This window comes from Brachyistius frenatus, unplaced genomic scaffold, assembly GCF_029030835.1.
Source record: "Brachyistius frenatus isolate BFR_SWC_R1_liver_20210118 unplaced genomic scaffold, ASM2903083v1 Contig_8, whole genome shotgun sequence".
NCBI lineage: Eukaryota > Metazoa > Chordata > Actinopteri > Embiotocidae > Brachyistius > Brachyistius frenatus.
The window spans coordinates 6,300,589-6,311,353 of record NW_027210607.1 but is presented as its reverse complement, the minus strand read 5'-3'; positions in this window follow the sequence as shown (position 1 = coordinate 6,311,353).

Genomic DNA, 10,765 nt, shown 5'->3' with positions numbered 1-10,765 from the left:
CTTTCTGTGGTTTCTCCAAATAATTTTTCCAATCAATGCTATCCCTCTGTTGTGTTGAGTACTTACGATACTAATAATTTCATTTATCCGGTATAGTCTGTATCCTCTTATCTTCGTATCCTCATTGTACTTATCATCACGGTTGGCCTCCGAGACCTCGGCAAGCTCCGTATTGAGTTTCACAGACTTCTAGTCCACAAACTTACCTACATAAACTTCCCTGCCCCATTACTCAGTCGCTAAGTGTAAAATCCTTGAATCAGTGACAGGCTTTAAATCATGCGCTCTTCCATTCCATCCAAACATCACATCAGCAGATAATTTCACTGATTAGCATAACATCAACCAGGCATGAGGTGCTTGTCATATACAATCAGTTGTTTAGTGATCTCGAGGAGCTAAAGCCTGCAAGACTTATGAGTAACACAGATGCTTTTTCCTGCAGCTCCGGACCAGTCTCTGCTATACCTAAAATATGGAAAGCAAGGTGTTGACGAAGCTGTTACAGTGCTGGCTGGAGTCCCATCAATGCCAGAAAAGGCTGACCATATGGTTCATCCTGTGATGTGATTTAACATGTCTGCAAACAATACAGATGCAGGGACCAGTATATTTACACAAAAAGCCCAGTCATAATGAACGCAGTACTATAGCTTCTGCCTATACAGTTCTTTTACTACATATTCTGTAGGACTTGTGCTGTCTTGGCTTGTGATAAATATGCATGTGAGGATCTAAACAGGCTCCTTATGTGTTCAAGCTGCACCAAAGGAGCCCCAGAGGAACGGAGTGCTGACCAGGCACATACAGGCATGGAGAAAACAAAGAGAAAGAGAGACAGAGAGGGGGGGATGGGGGGGCAGACAGATTGAAAAAAGATATAGAGATAGTTTGTAATGAGGGTCTTCTTGTCGAGGCAGGAGGGGACATCTCCTTACTGTCTTAATAAAGCTGGAGTGGAATGGCATTGGGATAAGAGTAATAATGTGCTCAGATGTCCAGATTATATCATTTACACAAAAGAGAGTGACAGAAAACATATAAACACACAACAGACGTGTTCAAAGAAAGCACATATGTTATTCAGATTGATGTCATCAGTTTAATAGAAGATATTCTAGGATTAAATCCATAGATTTACTTTCCAGTAAGATGTTAAAGTATTGTGGTCACATGTTGTAGGCTGGTTCAATATGGATGCTGCTAGGCGACCCCAATGTGCTATACTAGAACATGAGGCCGCATATGTGTCTGTGTGTGAGTGTGTTAATCAGCAGAAACTGCCGGGCAGGAGAAGGTCAGAGAGGAGATTGTTTTTTTTTAACTGAATGAAAACAGTCCCCATAGAAACCAATGGAACAGCAAAAAAGTGAGATATGGTTCTGTGGAGCACATGGGAAAAGCCCTTCAAAGCTGATTCTTAATCCTTTTCTACCCCAGACCTCCTCCTCCTCCTCCTCCCCTCTCCCTCTCTCAGTTTAATCTCTGACACTGCATTAACATTTACATTTTTCACAGCAATTTGAATCTAGTGTACGCCGCGACCACCTAGATTTATTCATCTACACTAATTACTTACTGCTGGGATGGGACTGGATGGTTTAACCTTCTCACAGCTAATTTCTCATGATTTCACCCAAGCCTGAGCGCAGACCCTGAGGGGAAAGAAATATGACCTTTTCCAATTTTATTACCAGCAATACAAACAAAGTGACGCTAATCAGTATAATGTGATGGCACCTTTAAAACACATTTCATTAATTTTCAATTTGTAGCAGTAGATGGCACTAATGAAAATTGGCCATATATTTTATTTTTCTTTGTGCTGTATGGTATTTTTTTTTTGTCTCAGACATTCTCTGAAACAACTGAAGGTCAAAACTTGTTGCAGAGATTTCTGTGGAAGACTGATTTATTTCTATTTGTCTGTAAGCAAAGCATTTGGTGGAGAACTGAAAGATGGGGTAGAAACATTAACAGTCCTGAGGGCCAACTGCCCAGGTGGAGAACGTCTCCACACCAAGTACTCCAGACCAAATGCTCATATAGGTCACTTATCATTGCCTTCCATTAGGACATGAGTCTTTTTCTGATTTGGTGTCCCTATTGTTGGGACTTCTAAAGTGCATATGATGGTTTTGAAAAGGTTTCATATGACATCATGCATGAAATCACGTGTGCTTTCCAAACTGCCACCTCTGTGTTCAAGGTTGGGTTAGATTTATTCACCAAACTCCTTTGGAAGATTTAGAAGTTTATTTTTACTTACATTGTAGTACGTAGTGCAGCTACCCTTAAAAAGTAAGTACTGTTGCATGTAATATGTATACAATTGGGACATACAGTACTACTTCATCATAAAAATGCGCCTTGAACTTTGAGACTCTTGGTCATATTCGTCGCGGTCCGCAGCCCGACGTTTGAAGTAAAAAGTAAAAGGATGCAATTTGGAACGAGTACGCTTCACTTTAATGCTTCATCTTTTTCTCCTCCTCCTCCTTCCTTCGGTGCCACCAACTATCTCTGCAGCTCAGTGTCGTATCTTCTGCAATGCAGAAGATTGTGGGTCAGAGCAGCTCGAGCACCATGCTGGCCTGCATACTGCAAAATACATCCGGATTTAGTAGGACATCCTGGTACTTTTGACATACTACGTTTAACATACTATGTATTGGGACATAAATATTTTTCTGGCGTACTAAATAGTATGCTAGTATGGCTGTTGAAATGCAGGAAGAGTTAACAGCCATATACTGAAGACCTGCTAACTTTGTGACAATGATTTTCTGTAACTTCTTTGCAATAAAAACATCCTGCTGGTTCACCAGTTGAAAGCTTTTAAAGTGAAGGAGCAACAGTCTGAAAGGTTCCAGGAGTAAAGAGATTCAGGTAGAAGCTACAGAGAGACGAACACAGAGACTTTTTAAAACCTCTTAGATCTCCAGCGCAGACACGCATGAGTTAAGCTGGCAAAGACGTAGCAAAGAGGAAGAGACCGTCACGTTGCGTTCGTGGTCGGACCACAGTTCCTCTGCTGTACGAGGCGGTAGAAGAAATGAATGTTATCAAGGCTCAGCTGGGATGAAGCAGACATAAAGGTTTCATATTTCGGTTTCAGCTGGCCTAATGGAAAAAAAAAAAAAAAAAGCTACCTGAGACTAACCTTCACATTCATGCAAATCATACATATGCACAGTGCCAGTTAGACTGTCAGCTGAAAGATACGTTTTTTTTCTCTTCTTTGTTGTGTGTGCTCACCCTCTGGGCATCTGGGCATTTCTCAGCACAGCCAGTTTGAGTAAACTTTATTAAAAGGTCAGCAGTGAATCATAGATTTTTGCTTGTTTTAATTAAGATATTCTTTTCTGTGACACCATTTAAAATAAATGAAAAGCATTTTTAAAGTATCTTTGGTCTCACTGGAAATATTACATAGTTCAGGTGTACTTGCTAACATTGCATGCATCACTTTACTGAGGCTTTTGTGGCTGCACTGATGCACATTAGAAAAACTCTTCAATACTCCTGGCAACAAAAAAACTTTAAGTGCATTGGATAACAAGGGATGCTTTCCCAAAGCAATGTCATATTTCTGCTTTCATATTCTCAAAAGTACTGATGTCAATCAAGTGTAATTCTACTTTGTGTACAAAACAATCTGCGGAGACCTTTTACATCTTAATTTCTCCCTGAAGCGGAGCCAAAGCTGACTAATTAGAATGTTGCTGCTTTTGGAGCTGCACGCTACAGTTTTGCTCTCTAATTTAAGATTTGTCTGACAGTGGTGCAACCCATGTGGGTGGTGTAAATGCCTGGCAGCTCACATTCAACATGCCAAGAGAAAAGACTGCACAGACTTGGAAGAGAAGAACATCGTTGTCACAGAATACGATGGTACAAGAATATGCATTTGACATGTGATAGATGAAACCCTTCCGGATGAGCTTCCCATTTCATCCTGCAAAAAAACACCCACGTGATGAAATTCTTAATAGTGATGGAATCAAAAAGGATTAGCATACACTTATTTTATTTATAGGCTTTTACTGTTTGTTTTTTTGAAGTTCAATTCAATTAGGTGTATTTTGAATGTCAAATTATGACACCACTGAAACTCCCATCCAATCTGCCTGGAGAGTAAAACAAACATTTGAAAGTACTGTTTGCCGCAGGGTTTCTTGTCCTGTACAGTAGGTGTGTTGCCGCCTGTCACCCGCTGTATTCCACCCCTGAGAGCTGTGAAGCTGATTAATAAGTAGGAGGGGCCCGTGAGCTGCAATCAGCCCATTTCCATCAACGCTATAGCTGGCTGACAACATCCAGCTGTCCCTGATGTGCCACGGAGGGGCTGTTGGTGCTCTTGTCACCTCTGCTATTTTACTGCACCGCTCACTGAGATGAAAACATATATAGTACACACACATGCATATTTGCCCACATAGTCACCCATGCTGACAAACATGCTAGCGTGCAGTTTTTGTCTGACTGATTAGAGAATCTTCATAAAATCTGTATTTTCCATAATATAAATGAATCAAATCAAATTTTGCATACTAACTGTTTGGTTTAATTATTGTGTTGAATGTGGCATTTTACCACTAATTTATGACTGAAAATTCCAGTTAACTTTTTATACTTCATTAAAGTTACTCGCAGTTTAGGGACTCAAATGAAGTGAATGTTTTTTACAAGATGATGCTCTGAACTACTTTCAAACTGAGAGCACACCTAATCAGAGCACTGACTCAACAATACATCACTGTTGAGCCTCATCATTGCAATCTCTCTCTACCTTTCTCCTGATGTCTCCTCTCCAGCTGCTCCCACCAACGAATGATATAATGACATTATTCTGTATCCTGATAAATTGTGAACCCAGCTGGCTAAATCTGATTATGCTTTTATAACAGCTGGGATGCTACATGCACTGGGCACCCACCATGCTGCTGGGGCAAAGCATGAAAGCTCACAAAAAACATCTGGCTAATTATATCATTCTTCTTTTACGAGTTAAGAATTAATGGCATTAATAAATGATTAAATAACATTTGTTTGTCTAGAATAAAGAGAAATGCGTTCCTGAGTAAACAACATAGACGCTAACTAGGACTGTGCTATTTCTGACAATTCATTACTATTTCTGTTACTTCTTTTTGCACACCTGCACGCAACACTGTGAATACATTTCAGGAGAGACTGACAGGAACTGTTCTTTGTCCCAGTATTTGAATGATTATTGTGTCTCCTCACTTTTAATGACGACCCGTTTTTATGTCCGTTCAGAACAGCTTTAAAGACCATTGTCTTCCACTGAAGTCAGACAAGTTACATAAATTAGCTCTTTTCTAGCATGATCCGGTCCTCAGAGTAGCATGTTAGCATGGTACATTGGATTTAGAGAATATTAAGACTACTTCAATGTTACTGACATTATTGTGTTACAGATTTTTATTTTTATTTTTATTTATTTTTTTCATCAGTGTACATTCAGTCCGCCATAACGACAAATGCAACATATCAAAAATTTAAGAAAAGATCGAATTCTCCAAAGTTATCCACCAGTAATTCACTGTAGAAGCGCCTTTGGCAGCAAGTACAGCTCCAAGCCTTCTTGGGTTTAGTCTCTACAAGCTTTGCACACCTGGATTTGAACAGTTTATCCCACTGTTGATGGCAGATCCTCTCAAGCTCTGTCAGAATGGATGGGAAGCAAGTGTTACACAAGGGGAGAGTTTCACCTGCTACTGATGCTGAATTGAGATGAAGCAACTGGCCAACGGCATGTCATGACTAGTGGACCTAAAAATTACAGATACGGTAACATATCATAGTACATACAGTACTGTGGAATAAATGATTTTATTATTTCATCATACATTTATTTTCCTCTAGCTCAGCTCCATTTACGGCATTATATTTATCACTTCATTGAGGGCCTCCTGACTGAAGTCATAGCAAGTAACTCTTACTATTTTAGAAATACTGTATTTAGGAAACATACCAGATAAATGCTCGTCTTTATTATATGCTAGAATTATAAAATACAGAATTATTTAGACTTAGACTTAAACTTTATTAATCCCACAGTGGGGACATTTTGTCATCACAGCAGCATAGAATTTTTTTTTAAATAAATGAATACAGCTTGGGATAAATACAGCTTGTGATAAGGATTTGCAATACATGCCATGCATTTACTGAATTCTGATCTCTCTGTCTTTCTAAGACCCGAGCTGGAGGGTGTAATCAGAGGATTGGTGGGTAGAGAGCTTGGCCACATAAAGAAAGTAACCGTAATGTCTTAACTTAATCATGGTTCAATTCTTGGCAATTTCATTTTTAGACAGAGCGTGAAATAAAAAAATGTGGTTTTCCGGTCTGGCAGGCTGACAGTGCAGACGTTTATTGATTTTGCTCATTTAATGCATTCAAGATATAACACCACAGCTCCATTCAGATGAGGAACCAGCCTGCCTTTCTCTCATCAAGCATAACTAACAACCAACATTTCATTTGTTGCTTTGGTGCCACAGTTAGATGATTGCTGTCTAAAAGAAGTGACTGTAGAAAGAAAAATAACCTGTTGAATTCTTAATGCGATCCTGCCAGTATATAATACATCTAAAGCTTGCGTTCATTCATGCATTATCATCAATTTCAGTTGAATGTAGTCAGTGATTATCTGAAAAGAGACTGAAGTAAACACGTTTCAAACAGATGAATCTCCAATAACATCAAAAGTCTCAAACAGAAGTTGGTGTAATTTGGCAGACATTTAAAGCAATGGGCTTCAACTATAAGTGGAAAAGGGTGGTATCTGAACTGCAGTGTCACTTGGCAAACTGCCATGAGAAAACTATTAAAAGAAGAAACAAATAGTTCTTACATCTTCCTGTCACAGACTTTTTTTCTCATCTCACTTTATCATCAAAGAGACATTTGTTGCTTTGCTGCCGCAATAAACCGTGTTTAAAAGGACAATATTCCTTTATTCTCAAACAGGATGGCTCATATCTCACTCAAATCAGATTTAAATGGATGTAAAATGAACCATTAGAACCACAATGTCAATACTCTTCCTTTGCTCTCCACCAAAATACCACATAAATGTTGTTCTGGTAGTGCTCCAGTGCTAGTAAAACATCCAAACCACTCATACTCTAAACACTTTAGCTGTTATCATGTGTGATCTACCACAAGAAATTGGTTTGTGCATTTTGCTTCTTGCCCTTGCCCACATTTTGTGGGCTAAGATATAAAAGATATAAGGAGACCCCAATTGCCTGAGTACGTCTCCACGACTTTTAGGATTTTAAAACCACATGAGATTTTATGTCAAGTTCATAGATAACGTGTCCTCTACACTGTCCTGAGAATCTTTTTCAGCTTACCAGATTCAGGGTGCTTTTTTGAGAGAGCAAACATGTTAGACTCATAACCACAGTGGTGATGATGCAGACAGAGTGATCCCTCTCCATTTCTCTTCAGTGATAGAAGAGTGGAAATGATAAAGCATGCAGAGTGAGGGAAAAGGCCAGTTATAGCCTCTGGGCTCCTTTGTGCCTGCTGGAAATGGAGCGCAAACAGAGATGAAATGATCTGTGGTTGTCCAGGTGATCTCTGGGTTATTGATATAGACATTGTACATTTCCTTTTAAGATGTCTGACATTTGCCTGATGTTATCATCCAAAGTGACTCGCGTTGAGAGCAACATGTCCATCATGGAGTAACAATACTGGGCTTCTCAGTCAGGTGCTGGCATAAACAGTCTCTGTCCTCTCTTCACCTTCAATATCACTTTGAAAAGAGGATGTTTTAAATCTCACCGCAGATGCATTAGCAGGAGTACTTCTTAAATACCTCAGGCTTTTGAAAAGACACCCTGCATGCTGTGCATTGTGTGTGTCATCTCTGCTTAATTCATACTCGGCGTCTGCGGCAGATTGGCTCACAGGGGCGGCTTGCAGACATTTGAATTAAAGCTGCAAAACTATTAAAAATGTATGGTCTGTTTGAATGCATGACCTATATTTTCCATGCAAATAAATAAATAAACACGGGTTTAGGGAGGATGATGCAAATCTTCAGAAGTGGGACGCAGGATGAGCTAATGACATTTATAACAATACAGAGTTTGGATTTCACACTGCCAGAGTAATGGAGACCGATCCGGTCTTACTCATTTCCTCACCTCCTTTCCTGTGTTTCCCCAATAATCAGCCTATCCCGCAATGCCGCCTGCAATATCCGTCCCAGCATGGTTGTGTTTGAATTGGCTTCTCTGAGTTCAAGTGTATATTGAGACTCACCTCTCTGTGCACACATCAGGAAAGCACAAAGAATGCCCTGGCTTTCATGTAGTGTGTGTGTGTGTGTGTTTTTGAAGAGCCCTGACACCGACACGAGGTGGTTTTTGGACTCTTTCTCTTATTGATGGTGATGTGGACTGTTCTCCTTCATTCTGTCCCCAGACCATCTCGGTCTTTCTTCTTTTTTTTTCTGCCTCTCTTCTTTGCTCCTTTTGCTGTCTGCCTCCTTCTGTTGTCTGAGTGGATTTCTTTTTCCATTCAGACAATGTCAGGGACCATGGCAGTGACAATAAAGGCCACTGGTTTCTCTTGCTTCATGATGGACTGTCATTGTCTGACTGAAGCCGCCTCTAAAATTTACTGAAAGAGGGGAGAAAAAGTGGAAAATAAACCCCATAAGCTTTCACATTTTTGTCGAGAGAGGAAACCGAAAAGCCTGTACATTTGGATTTAAGGGGTTTTGCGTCTAGGCATTAACATCAATTTGTCATTTGGATCCTGTATATGAAAAGGTCACCTTGTTATCTCTCTTTGGCATTAGTTTTCACCCTGAAATCTGTCTATAGACCACTGAACCGGGGACGTAACACTGACCCTCACTCTGTGACAAGAGTGTAACCTTTTACCTCATATTTTCTGCAAAGGCCATCCTGTCTCGGAAGCAACTCACAAACCAGCAGTTCTTCCCCTCGTTGTGCATGTCCTGTGTGTATCGTGTGTGTTTCTCCGTTTGTGTGTGTGTGTGTCTAAGTTCAGGCAAGGCTGTTGGCTGTTTACATGAAGCAGAAGAGTGTATCCATGCTGAAGTGACTAATTGGGAAATATAGTGTACAAGCTCATTTGATGCACCAAGCAGCTTATTCCCTTTGCATGAATAACTGCAGGTTTATGCCCTAAATACAGCACTTGTGTGGAGCTTGGATTTTAAAGCTAGACTATGAGAATCTCTCCAGAATATTGTGCTTTTTTTGCCTTCTTGTCTGCATTGTGTTTTCTACCCGTATGGACATCTTCCTCCCTCCCTCTCAGCACCTCTGCTCTGGCTACTGCCACAAGATTGGCATCAAATGCCCATTAAAGAGGCTTCTTCTAAATGAACTTGACAACCAAGCCAAGGCGTTGTGATATGGGTGGACATGCAAATCAATATTTCACATCATCAGCCGCTGGTTGGTGGAGCATGGGGACAGGGTGACGAGGTGCGGCCAATACTGTCAGTGATTTAGACCGCAAGAGAAGTCACGGAAGTCCAGTCAGTAGCTGCGTCTTGGTTACACTTACACAGTAGATATTGTAGAGGTAATCAAAATCTCACAATATAATATTATATAATATAATAAGTTGGAGGCTGTTGATCACACTGCAATGACATCTGCGCTTTGTTTATCCACCCCATACATGCCATAACTGTTTGCAGTCGCATTGTAGAGAGAAAGGATCAGTGTGAGCAAAGCAGATGGAAGGCATATGGATATAGTTCCTCCCCTCGTTGAATCGTACCATTCCACCGACATACAGTTCCACAGACCGGCTAAGCAATGTGTCACAACACCGGCGCTGTGGATGCAGCTTGGCAGCCGTTTGAACAGCAAACATGTCGTTCAGTTGTAAATTATGTTCCGCGCAAGGTCACCTTGTGTAAAGGTTGGGAAGGAGGAGGAAATGAGCTGAGGGTGTAATTCATCTCTTTATGTCAGGGATATACTGTGTATCACAGGGTGGAAATTGAAACACATGCAGTTAAACTATGAGATAACACAAGCACAAACATAGCGCAGATGTCTGTATTTATTATCCTATTAAACCTTGCATCTAAAAAGGGTCAATACCATGTTTATTACTCTAAATTCCAACTTTCAACTTGTCATTGTATTACTATAAAAAGTGGGCAGAAGCATTTTAAGCATTATTTTACAGATTTGTTCATGAAGATGGAGCAAAATTATCCAATGTAAACATAGCTATTAAAACAAATATATGCAGATGCAGCTCTGTGTGTCATCCAGGACTTGTAGCGAGTATCCTCTTATTAGCGCTGCTAAATCTCCGTCCTTGTGTGACTTTCAACTCCAATCCATGCTCCCTCAAGGATACATGTCTTAGCATAATACAGACAGCTTAGGAGTCATTGAGATGTGGTCCCTCTTCTCCAGCAGAGAGACACTGCCAGGCAAGGAATCCCCCGTCCTCCCCCTAAAACCCAGCTCGTTGCCAGCACCATGCCAACCCTGTGCCTCTCCAGTTTTGGCACCCTTGACCGCTTACTCTATTTGATTCACACCTCCCCTCCCCCCCGACACACAGGATAAGGAGAGACAGCGTAAGGTTCATATTGACTTTAACCATCCTGTCAGGTAATATTACATTTAATGACAATAAATGCCATGAAGGGGGCCCTCAAATTCAATTGCTCACTTTTTCTTCCACCTAATTAACCACTTTCTTTTGTATCATC